The sequence below is a fragment of the Aythya fuligula genome, chromosome 3, assembly GCF_009819795.1.
Source record: "Aythya fuligula isolate bAytFul2 chromosome 3, bAytFul2.pri, whole genome shotgun sequence".
Classification (NCBI taxonomy): domain Eukaryota; kingdom Metazoa; phylum Chordata; class Aves; order Anseriformes; family Anatidae; genus Aythya; species Aythya fuligula.
Genome location: NC_045561.1, coordinates 13,109,211 through 13,121,527, shown reverse-complemented (window position 1 = coordinate 13,121,527; position 12,317 = coordinate 13,109,211). Strand labels below are relative to the sequence as shown.

The following is a 12,317-nucleotide window of genomic DNA, read 5'->3' as shown; positions in this document are numbered from 1 at the left end:
ACATCTGACTTTTGAGTGAAGTTTTTTCTTGACATTTTGGATGTTCACAGGAATGAAAGATAAGGATTTCCTCAGGATTTTTACAAGGTGCTTGAATACCTTCTCACCCCACTTTTTTTAGTCAGACCCCAAAATGATACAGTTTTGTTTCCAGTGCATCCCAGAGAATCATCCCACTGAAATTCCTCGTGTGTCTCCCGAAGGACATGAGGTCATGATAATGATGGGAGATGAGGTGTTCAGGCAGAGAAGAGAGATGGAGAAAAGATATAGTCTTATAAATTTACCTATAATTGCAGGCTGCATCCAAATCCTTTGGCATGTGGGGCAATGAGAATATAATCATATTTCTGTTTCTGTTGTATACGTAAAGACATTTTTTCTTACGATTTATGCTTTAAAAAAAAACAATTGTTATAGGATAGAGTCATAGACCATTGAATCATTAGGGTATTGCCTGAAGAAAATCAGCCTAATCTGATCAGCCATGCCAATTCACTCAATCTGAAGCTGTTCTACATGAAGAATGTATACTGCCTTGATTTGCTTGGAGGTGTGTTGTAGGTGGAAATTGCAATAGCTTAAAATGGTAGACATAGCAGGTCCCAGGAAGTTTAGACTGGCCAGCTCTGAGGTTACAGCTGTGGTTGTACATACCAATTAGGATTCAGTAGCTCTATTTTGTCAACTGTCCTGAGCAGACTGTGCTGATTTCTGCATTTTGTATGCTCAGCATAGTCTGCTGTAAGTATTTCTCTTGCTGATTAGTAGAAAACTTCCTTACGGGAGCCTGCTCTGCATTTCCCTGGAGTAAGGGAGATTTCTGGACTAAAAAAAAAATTAAGTCAGTGTTTGTATATTATTATGATTCATTATTTATGAAGCAATGGCAGCTATAAATCTCAAAGTTTAAAGTCTTCCTGCCTCCCTTCTGGTAAGCATTGCACAGAAATTTAAAGAAGGGGAGTGCTATTGTCCCAGTGATTCCAGAAATTTATAGAACAGGTAGATCATAAGAGATGGATAAATCTGGCAGACTAACTGCTTGCAAGCAAGACACATTTAATGGAGATAACTTATTTTGTGAAGAAGAGTCTGCACTAATCAAGCAAAGCAAAATTTACAAGGCACCCATACAGATTTGTATAACATATTTGGTATTTTGTCAGAAACACAAGCAGAAGGAAGAAAAAAAGAAAAAGATTTCCAGTGATCTAGCTCCAAAGACCCAGACATTGGAGTTCAGGAGTACTGCATTATCCATCCAAAGTATCTTTAATTGGTTGTCTCCATAAATGTAGGTAGAAGTTGCTATTTTGGAGCAGAAGTGTGCAAGGCAAATCCAGGACATTTTTTTTTTTTTTTTTCTAGTACACTAAGGATCCATACAGTTCTGCTGTTTTTATATAGGTCAAAATGCTTGGGGATGAATATCAAAACTGTCTAAGAGATCTGGGTACCAGCACTGCTCAGATCAATGGGAAATCTTGAACAAACATCTAAGGCATGGTATTTCTATAGCTTCCTTGTTTTAGACAGAAAAAAAAAAAAAAAAAAAAAAAAAAAAAAAGAAAGAAAAGAAAACTGTCCTACCTGGATTGCATCTTTAAGCTGAATGAATAGGTTGTTTTAATTTGCATTAATATCTCTTTGCACTCACTATTCACTATAGAAGAACCCTGAAACTGTAATGTTTCTTCCAAAAATATCCCCAAACCTTGATCACCTCAGCTTTCTGTTAAAGGGAATGTAAAATGTTGGAACACCTGTACATTGTGGAGAGGGGTTCAATTTTCCTTTTAATAAACAAAAGTTCTCAAGGAAATCAAAAACTTGCTGAAAAGATAAAAAAAAAAAAAAAAAGCATAATCTCAAACTATTTATGCTGAAAAGCAATTTTAATGGAAAATTTTATTTTACCATTTTTAATTAAGGGCCAGATGGTGCCTTTAAAACTCAGCCTTGAATAAAGAAGAGCATATAGCGCTCTGAAAATTCTACCTTAGAAATGCAAAAAGAGGTTTAAAAAATCATCTGTCGGCATTTTTTGTGCCCATGCAGTAAGACAACGTATGCCTGGTACCTCTGCAAGTTAGGATGCCATGGAAACTTAAGAACAGCCACCTTGGATCAGACCAAAGGGCTGTCTTTATCCAGTAATGTTAAAAAACAGATACTGAGGGAAAAGTGCAACATAGCAAATATGGTAGTACTTCTAAAACATACCCATGCATCCAGCCCTTTGCAGCTCCAGGCTTTTCCAAACCAGATGTAATCTTTATCTATCCAATATCCCTCACTGAACCTCTTCCATAGACCTATCCCATCTCTTCCTGCACCTGTGTAAGCTGTCACATCCACAGCATCTTTCAGCGAGATGCTCCACAGATCTGTTGTATGGAGAACACTTCCTTGTTTGTTTTGAACCTTGGCACTTCATATCTTCATTTAATGTTAGTTATGATAGTTGGAAATTGACCTAATTATGTGTTAAAACCTACCTTCTCTTACTCCTGTGTTGCTTTTTGAGCATAATTTTCCTCTAACCTACCTCTAGTTCCTGTTTTCTTCCATGTGGCTACCTATAGGCATCTTTTATACGCTGCATATACAGGAAAGGAGGGCACAGTCCAAACTTTATATATGATGTGTTTCTCACCAGGACACCGCCCATTTGAAAGGACTGTGCTCTCACTGCAGCTGTCCACTTGGCTACTTCTGTCCATGGGCCAGGCGTGCCATTTGGGGTCATGATTTGAGAGGTGATATGGATGCAGGTGGAGCTGTCTTGCTGTCATGGAGGTATGAGCACGTTGAGAGCCAGGCTAGAAGACGGGCTGTAGCTAGAAGTCTTGAAAGAGAAGAATAGGGTAATGAACACTACATTGGCTCTTTTCCTGTACACATAACACAACATTTCTGTCAAAACAGATCTGTGGATATTTCTGATGAGTTTAGTTATAAAGGGAATAAGATATAATCGCTACTAAGTGTGCCTATTTGGAAGAAGTGAGTATTTTGTTATTAAATATTTAACTTTCCAAATTTAATTTGTTAACTGTGCTTGGAGGAGTTTTCGGCTTACTTGCAGTATGCTTTGGAAGCAGGTGCAGCTCAGATGGGACTTTAGCCCCACTTACCTTTATTCTGGGGCTGAAGGGATGACATTGAGTGATGACTGTTTTGACTTCGTTTTCAACTCTCCCTTTTTAGAAACAATGGCTTGGTTCCCCGACTGGTTGTAAATCCGTGTCTCTGCAGTGGAGCTATTCTGATTTACACCATATGAAGATCTGGCCTCTAGTTCAGAAGAAATGGGCTGCCAGTTTAATTACTTCATCCCAGGTATGGCATTAATAATATGAGAATAAATTTAATGCTGCTAAGTAACAGCAATACAGAAGATTTTGTCACATGCATGACAATTAATGTGTGGTGCATGGTATTTCTGCTTCTCCTGAGTTCACTTTTAAATGATGCTTGTTGTGATTTGAATTTCAAAGAGCACTTCTCCTAGTATTTCTCATTATTGATGGTGACTGTTCACAGGAGCAGTTCAGTGCTGCTTTGTTGGCTCATCACTTTTGATTCCATGCCCAGATGCTAAGGACAGAAGCGTGCAATTAATTTGGAAGCACAGCCCCTCATTGATTTCAGTTGGGAGTTTTTCCTTGAACACCAAAGGAAGGCCTGATCTGTCCCTGACTACCTTTAAAATAGTATTTACATGGAAAATGTGTTCCTTTTCCATTATAGATCTCTTTTGGGAGCTCCACTTGCCCATAAGATTGTGCAGAGCGATCAACAGAGAGCCATAAGATATAGGTGATCCTCTCACTGTCGTGAGGACAAAATGATCTGATTTTGAGGCACCGACAAGCAAGGTGAAAAGGATAAGCAGTTTGGGCTCCAGACTTCCTCTCATGAACAGGAAGAACAGGGGCCAAAAAATTGACTTTTTTTTTTTTTTTTTTTTTTTTTCCCTGGAATAAGAGGGATCTCTGAGGGACCAGACTTCCTGAGGAAGTCCCCTGTTCACATCCCAACCCACCCACAATTGTCTTGAGCATCAAAGTACTGGCTAGCTTAGGACAATTGGAGTATGCACACCTCAAAAGTATCCCCAAAGTCCAAGCAGGGTGCCACGTGAGGCAAGCAGTGAGCTATGGCAGTCTGAACACAGCATATGGGTGAGTTTCTCCTAGTCTTTCTGCACTGTACAGGGCCAGCAGAAAATTGCAGAGTACCTCTGGGGTTTTTGTTAAGACATTTTCTTTGTGAACAATCTGTTCATTCTTTTATCAGTTACTCCAAGGCAGGAAAAAAACCTTCCTCATACATAAAAGACAGGTAAGCACATGGAAATTAATGACCAAGTTAAATTTATATTCCCCCTGCATTTTAAGGTGGCATCAGATAACTCAATGAGCATTCCTGGCAAGTAGATATTTATCAGCCAGATGGATTACTTCCTTTAGTGAATCTAGTGAAATGTTTGGGGGACCATTCATTAAGGAGTATTCAAGCCATCTCTCCACATCTGCAACGCTTACGAACCATAATGTCCTCTTATTTAGTCCTGCCTCCTCAAGTTTGCCCTTCCACAAGTTTTCATATCAGTGTCACTCTTCTCCTCATTTGACTCTACATATAACAGCTGAAATGCAAAGTTTCTCAGTTGGATTAGGCCTGGGATGATGAAATCATGGTCCTCAGAAGCATGAATGTACCTTGTAAAGGAGTGGCCAGATTCAGTGGATTAAGAGACCTGGGCATCTTCTCCTTCCTTGTCAACTACAGCTGAACTTGGTGGCCTCTAAGAGCCAGGAGATTTCTTCTATTTCAGTCTACTGGATGTGGTTGCTCCTGCTCCCATTTGTGTATCCCATCAGTAGCAAGGCTGAGTAACAGTTATTACATAGACAGGAACTCCTGAGATGGTCTGATCCTGCTCCCCTTTTCAGCTGATCATGATAGGAGTTAGCTAAACAGCTCTAAATACTCAGCCCATGCAAGAGCTAGCCCCATATGTCCCGACATACACACGTGCAGAAGACAGAGAGCCATATCACACTGGAAATACTCTGCAATAAAATTTAATAAGACAGTAGAACAGATTCTGGTGATTCGGCAGGGGTTACTGCTAGATAAGCATACTGACCAGCCACTTGCTTGTTCACAACAGGGCCCTTTCATCACCCCTTCTCTCCATTTTACCATCTTTGCACTTCTGCCACCCACCCTGTAGAAACCCTTTCTTCACCCCAGTCTTCTCTCAGATCATCAGTCTATCATTAAACACTTTTTCACCTTTGGTCCCATTTTTGTTTCATCCATGCCCCAAATTCTGATGTTATCAAGGAGGTTCTCTTGGCCTCACCTTGTATTTCTGATCTGGTGACCTGGACTCTGCTGCCTTTGCAAGGCTCTTTTCCTCAAGATGTCCCCGGTGCTCCCTGTCAGTTATCTGCAAAGCACTGCTTTCTCTCATGTAACTCCCCCATGAACTGTGAAACCTGGTCATTTCTCACAGGGCTATCTGCTACTTCCAACAGCTTCTCACTCAGTCATTACTTGTGTTTCTCACCAAAGCATGTTACAGGACAGGAACTGACTAGGTTAAATCTGCAGGCGAATGGAGAATTTGGAAACCATGGTGTTCTTTGTGCAAATCTGCTGTCAAAGTTTCTGAGGTGTAGGGTTTCATCCATGCCATATAGGCTTCAGGCATCAAGAAAAAGAACAATTAAATTAGTATTTTAAATTAATTATTAAATTCAGGCATCCATAATTCACAGTTCCCAAGGTTGAAATCAGACCCACAGGTTCAGCTCAGCTCCATAATGGCTCAGCTCCATAAAGCCACTTCTCCAAAGAGGTATTGCTCTCCTGGATGTCCCTGATGAGTGCATTGACTCTGCCTGGATGACAGGGGGCTTCTCCACAGGCCTGGACATCTCTCTTAAAGGGGCTAAACCAACACAGTGTGATATTCAGTATTTTAATTTAATTTAATTTAATTTTTTATTATTTTATTTTATGTTTTTATCCTTTTTTATTTTCCTTTTTTATTTTTATTTTGTCTGCCTAGTTAGACATTAGAATGTTTTTATATATCTAGGTGCCAATCCTCCAGTGGGTCTAGGTAGTGCCCTCTTTTTCTGTCCCAACTACTTGAAGTATCAGATGTTTGGGGAAAGGACTGCCTCTTAACATGTTTATATACATGTCCTTACATACAGAGAGCCTGGGAAATACCGTAAAATAAATAATAGGTCCGTTTTCATGGCAGTCAGCTCCAAAGAAGTGTCTGACCTAAAATAAAGCAGTTGTGCTACAGTTTCACAGTGGATAAAAAGGCATTTTAATGTGAGATGCTGAACTCAGGAGACCCCTAATCATATCCAAGGGGAACATTTCTCATCTCAGTTATATTTCTGACTCTTTTCAAGGTTTGTAGCACTTAAATATTTTCACCAAGGACTGGTTCCTTCCCACATAACAATCAAAAGGTGGCCTTGGCATGTTTCCTGTCTGACAGATGGCCACATCTCAATTAGCACTAACCTATGCCTTTCTCATCTATCTCAGAAGGCCAGCAATGCAAGAAGGCACAGAAATGTTACAATCCCCTCTCCTTCGGAGCCGTCCTTCCTGGTCAAGGAGCTGTCTTATGAATAGGGAAATGTTGGTGCCAGTACTTGCTGTAAGGCTTTCTGGAAGAGCTCCAGAAAGTTCAAACATGAGAACTACTTGTAGTGGGACGAGGCACAGATGGCAAAATAAAAGCAGTGTGTTTTTTTATGAGCTTCTGAGTCTCTTAGCTCCTGGACATCTCAGAAACTAGGCCACTTTAGTTGAATTCGTGTAGCTTGTCCAAGAGAGAAGGAGATAAATACAAACTCTGCCACAGACTTGTGTATGTGAAAGGATGGTTCTGTCTCACTCAAGCTAAAAGGTCCTCCTGAATTAATTTAGTACCAGAGGCAAAGTCCTGCACACAGTTTGCTTCATCTTCTTAGCGGATGGTATCCAACAGGCAAATTTTCTTGGTGCAAGTTAGACAAAGATTGGCAGTGATTGTGGTTAGATTCTTCCTCTGTGGCAAAGAAGCGTGCATGTCCAGTCTTAAAAGGAGTAAAGAGGTCAAATCAATGAAATATTTGATTTTCAGCTAAGTTATGTTGTTCATACAGTCAAAAATATAAATAAATTACTTTTCTTATTGCCATAAATACATAAGAAGAAAAAAAATGTCCAGCCCAAGCTTTCACATTTATTTTGGTTCCAGAACTACAATCAAACAATCCAACATAACCTTCAGCACCCACGTACCTCAGCCATTTCAGCTTACCTTTTTTTTCTTTCTCAGAAAGTTAAAAGCACTCTTGGCTACACCTCTGGGGTTTGATCCAATTAAATGGAAAGAATCTTGTTGCCTTTGGCAGGAACAGATTAAAGATTTTGGGCTACTTACTGATTGTTTCATACCATCACTCTGAATTATAATCAGCTGAAATGTGGTTCAGACCCCACAGAACTTATGGTGTCAGGATTTTGGAGAGGCAAAACCCTTACTGAGCAGCTCTGCAAACCAAAGACCCTGCAAACTTCTAAGCAGCTTCCTACAGCCAAAATACATCCTCTAAATGATGGACAATTCTTGCAATCTTGTAATTTTGTTGTTGTTGTTGTTGTGTGTGTGTGTGTAAAAAAAAAAAAACACAATAACAAACAAACAAGCAAACAAAAAGTGAGCAGGAGCAGCACTTTATCCTCCCTTTCTCCTTTGGTGGTAGGTGGTGCTGCTGCTCTTTCCAGAGCCCAGGGATGCACTTGCAGGTCTTTGTCTTTCCACTTCCCTACTCAGGGTGTCCTTGGCCTACAGAGGTGTACACCACACAGGAGACCTTCAGAATTTTCTTGGACAGCTGGGGACAACAGCTTAACATTTCTCCCAACAGCTCCCATGAGTGTTTTAACACATCAACAGATGTATCATATAAAGATGCTTCACATCTACCAGAAAACTCGCCATCATATCCTACAGCATTTGTCACATGGTTTCCAGACATGAACCCTCTCTTGCGCCCACACTGGGATGCCTCTGCAGTGTTTTTTGGCCAGGAGGCTTTTGGAGCATCTTTGTCTCCAAGTGTTCTCACAGAGTGACTGCTAACAGTGGTGCAGAGGATCTGGAGGAGCAAAAACGAAGCAGTTGATCAGGACTGTGTGGTTCTCCAGCCAGGGACTCCTGCTTTAAGTGGTGTTACTCAGGGTGCTTCCACTGATTCCACTGTATCTTTCCAGTTTTTCCCCACTCATAGCACTTACCAAGTAGCTATCAAACTTGCTGGCACAATGCATTATGGAGAAATTGTGCATGTTCACCAGGTGTAAAAATGCTGGTGTCGAAGGCAATATTGTTAGACCTGATTGGAAACCCCCAAATCACAAACTATTGAGCTTCATTTCACCTCACTACAAGCTGCCCCCTTCTATTGGTCTTTGAAAACTCTTCTCCAAAAGTGGCAAGAGCAATGCAAGGTGTGGTGTCAATCTGCAGGGTACCAAATGAACACTGAGAGCTGCAGATATCAAAATCAGGTTGGGCATAGTCACTAGCTTTCCAGTGTCAGGAATAGGCCAATTTATGGCAAGCTTAGTGCAAATAGGGATTTGTTATGATCAACACATTTTAGAGTACCTGCAAACTCCTTCCTTAGTGGTTTTGGGCAAGAGAATATGTTGACGAGACAACAGATGCTGAAGTATGTCCTGGTCTCCTGGTCTGTAGCAGTAGTTACAACTACCGTGGTTGTTGAGTTGTGATTGCTTCAATAGTTGGTTCTGCTGCAAAACTCAAATAAAGCAATTCAGGCTTAATTTCCTCTTTGACACAAAGACCTGTGGTTTTCCTGAACTGAAAGAAGAGCACATATCTTTTGGTGCAGGAAGAATGGGAGAGGTGGAGGAATTGTGTTATGGAAAATGACTTCCCTGTTGTCAATAAACCTTACCTTGATAACAGCATGAAAAACACTTCATTTTGGAAGTGTCAGAAGGAACCAAACAAGATCACAGGATGTAGTTTCCTGAAAGACAGAAAATTGGACTCAACGATCCTTTCCATGCTCCATTCTGTGTAAACAAATATTTTTTTTTCCTCCAAGGAAAAATTTAACAAGCCTTTTTGGAAATCTTGCCACTTTTCCCCCAGTCACTAAGAAACAGTGTATTGCCAGGAATTCACCAGCAATCCAAGCCAGCTGATAGCTCCAATCAGTAGCAGTAACGCATGATGATAAGAATTTGCACTGTAGCAGCTAGAAGGCATTTGGTTGCAAGCCAGCACCCCTACAGTTTTGTTCCTGTACAAGCAGAACAGAAAGACAGTCTTTTTCCTAAAAGTCTTACTCAGTTAAGGCTTAATGAATGTGGCTTGCAGGATTCCTTTTCTGAGAAAGGAAAGGTGAAAAGCACTTTGGAGAATCAGGGTAATCAGAATTTGGGATTATTTTTATTCTATTTATTGCGTATTTATCCTCTCCCAGTGCCTATTACAGTAAGGAAGATACTCCTTTCACTAAAGCACAAAACCTCCCTGAAGTCCAGAGGATGTCAGGAGTGAACAAGGGACCAGAATTTTAGATAGAAAAATCTTTTTGTGAGTACCGCTCGGATATACTGAAAATGCAGTGAGGGTTTGGAAGGACACAAACCGCTCCGTGTTCTGGGCCAACCTGCCAACTAGAAGGGAGGTTTCTCATCTACCAGATGCTGATTCCTGCTAGCAATGTGATAGCAAGTGGACAGTGAGTTTCTGAGTTTTTTGTATTTCAGGGAAAGCTGATGATGGAGCTGACATAGGGGAAGCCACGCCTGGCTTATCTCACATTATCTGTGCTGCGTCCAGGGCTGCAGCACAGAGACAAATTATATCCAGGCTCTGAGACATCACATCAGAGCTGTGCACACCCCACACACTCACATCTGTGGGCACAAACCCATCTCTAATGTAGCTGCCAAAACCTTTGAGAGGGTGAATGGCTTGCCCAAGGACACGTGGAGCTGAGCATGGAAGTAAAAGGAGTGCAGGGTCTGGTGGCAGTGCCACCTTGCCATAGCACAACTCTTCCCATGCAGGTGGAGGAAGGTGCTGCCTAATCTGGGCCCATACTTCAAGGAAATTTATATATATTTTTTTAAACACTGGTGGCAACAACGTAAATGAGGGTGTCCCCTGTGTAAGACTGGATCCCAAATGTTACCACCATTTCAGCTACAGAGTTTTGTGGCACTGCCTGGAAAAGGTGTTCCAGGACCTCTTCTTTTTGGTTTCCACCAGGGAAACCAAGCTCTTCTGAAAGGGATATCTCCTGTGGGAAAGTATCACTTACTGCTGTTATTGAATTAAATCAATCAAACCACAAAAGCTATTCTTAGGGAAAGTAAAATTAATAACAATAATAATCAGAAAATATGTTTGGATACTTTTGAATGTTCAAATACTATTCTGATTTTTGTTTTGTTTTGTTTTGTTTTTCCAGAAGATACAAGGTTTTGAGTTTGTATCTGTTTTTTGGGGATGAAGATGAAATATCCCAGGGGTTCCATTGGTCTGAGAGGAAGGGAAAGTATTTGCTCATGTTGAAGAGTAGCCCAATGAGAACTAAAATATGGTGGGAGAGGGGGAAATAGGGGTGGAGGGATTTTCTGCTGAAAATCCCCAAGACAGGCACAAGTTGTTTAGCTTGTATTTTAAATCTTGAACATCCTCCTTCAGCAAAGATTTGGCATAGGTTATTCTGAGAGTCTGAGTAACAAGCAGTAGGCAAAAAAAGAGAGAAAACAGCCTTACCCCAAGCAGAGAGGTGGATACATCAAAAACGCACTGGGTATATAAGGCCTCGTGTCTCTCCCTGCGGCAGCAAAGGACAGCAGTGATCTAAACTGGGCATGTGATCTTCCAACAGCATTTTAAGCCATAGATGTTGAAGCATCTAGAAAAGTGGTGACAGAGAAGCTTTTAGGCAAATGACTTGGCTAGCAGGCCTGCTGGGGATGGGAAGAGGAATGAATGAACCCTGCTTTCCCATATTATTTATGGTTATTAGGAAAGCAGGGAACACCCCCTCAACACTGCAGCAGGCAGCCCAGTGTGCTCGTCACGATACTAAAAAAAAAAAAAAATCAAGCAAATAAATAAAGTTCTTCAGACCTGCTGGAGCCTTCCTCAGCTTCTCGGGGAGTTTGTGTGTCCATCTCGGGGCCCGCAGGTGCCCGTGCCCCTGGAGGAGCAGTGCTGGGGTGCCTCTGCGGCAGGGCAAGGAGGGTGCAGGGGGGTGCCTGGTGGGAATTGGGGCGCTGGGTGAGGAGCAGCAGAGCCCCCCTGGCTGGGAGGAAGGCCCCGGGAGGAGGAGGAGGAGGAGGAGATGGGGGACAGACAGCGAAACGTTTTGCCTTTCCCCCTGGAGGGACACCGAGGGGGTGGGGTGGGGGGGGGGTTGCGATGCTGCTCCTGCTGCAGGAGCAAAGTTGGCCGCGCTGCCACGCAGGGCTGGTTCTCCTGCCTCCCTCCGCCTCCCTCCCTCCTCCTCCTCCTCCTCCTTCTCCTCCACCTCCTCCTCCTCCTCCCCGCGAGTTGAGCGCACAGTGCAGCCCGGCGGTGCAGGCGGCGCAGCCCCTCCGGCCGCTCGCCCTGCCCGACCCCCGGCTCCCCTCTCCCCGTTCCCTCCCCTCCCCGGTCCCCCGGTGCCCCCCTCCGTTCCCCCCCCCCAGCCGCCGGGATGCTGCCGGGCTCCTCTCCCGGCCGCTGAGCCTCCGGCGGCCCGGGGAAGCCCGGAGCCCCTCCTGCAGCCCCCGACGGGCGGATCGCGCTGCGGGTCACCTTGCAGGGAGGTGAGTGACCCCCCCGGCTCCCCGGGGAGCGATGCGCCGTATCTCCGCATCCCCAGCCCCCTGGGAGGGGGCGCCGAGAGAGGGCGGGGGGCACGGCGCTTCCCGCAGCCGCCGAGGCGGAGAGTCCCCGGGGGGAGCCCCGGGGTGAGGGGGACCCCCACCGAGCCGGGGTGGTTGGGATCCTGTCCCCCGCAGACAGCTGGGGGGGGCCCGGCCCGGTGCTGCCCCGGTGCCCCGCTGGAGAGCCGAAATCTGCATGGCCGGTCCGGCACGAAGCGCCTGGAGGGGGTCAGGGGAGGGATCGGGCTGTTCCCAGGGCCGTGGGAGCACTGGCGAGTTTTCTGGAAGGGAAACTGTGCGTGGGATCCCCTCCTTTTCCCTTTCCCCAGGAGGAACCCCCTCCTGCTCCCCGTGGC

General features: G+C 43.8%; 1 protein-coding gene across 2 annotated transcripts in view; it reads left to right on the top strand.

Moving 5' to 3' along the window:
• The first annotated feature begins 3,309 nt into the window (after positions 1 to 3,309).
• Positions 3,310 to 12,317, top strand: part of SYNDIG1 (synapse differentiation inducing 1) — a 75,748-nt gene continuing 66,740 nt past the window's right edge. The window contains exon 1 of one of the 2 annotated variants that reach the window (XM_032185862.1): positions 3,310 to 3,345. The gene's annotated coding sequence lies outside the window, so the exon portion shown is untranslated. Of the gene's footprint in view, positions 3,346 to 11,756; positions 11,902 to 12,317 lie in introns of those variants that run through there. The other variant, XM_032185861.1, reaches the window with a different exon arrangement.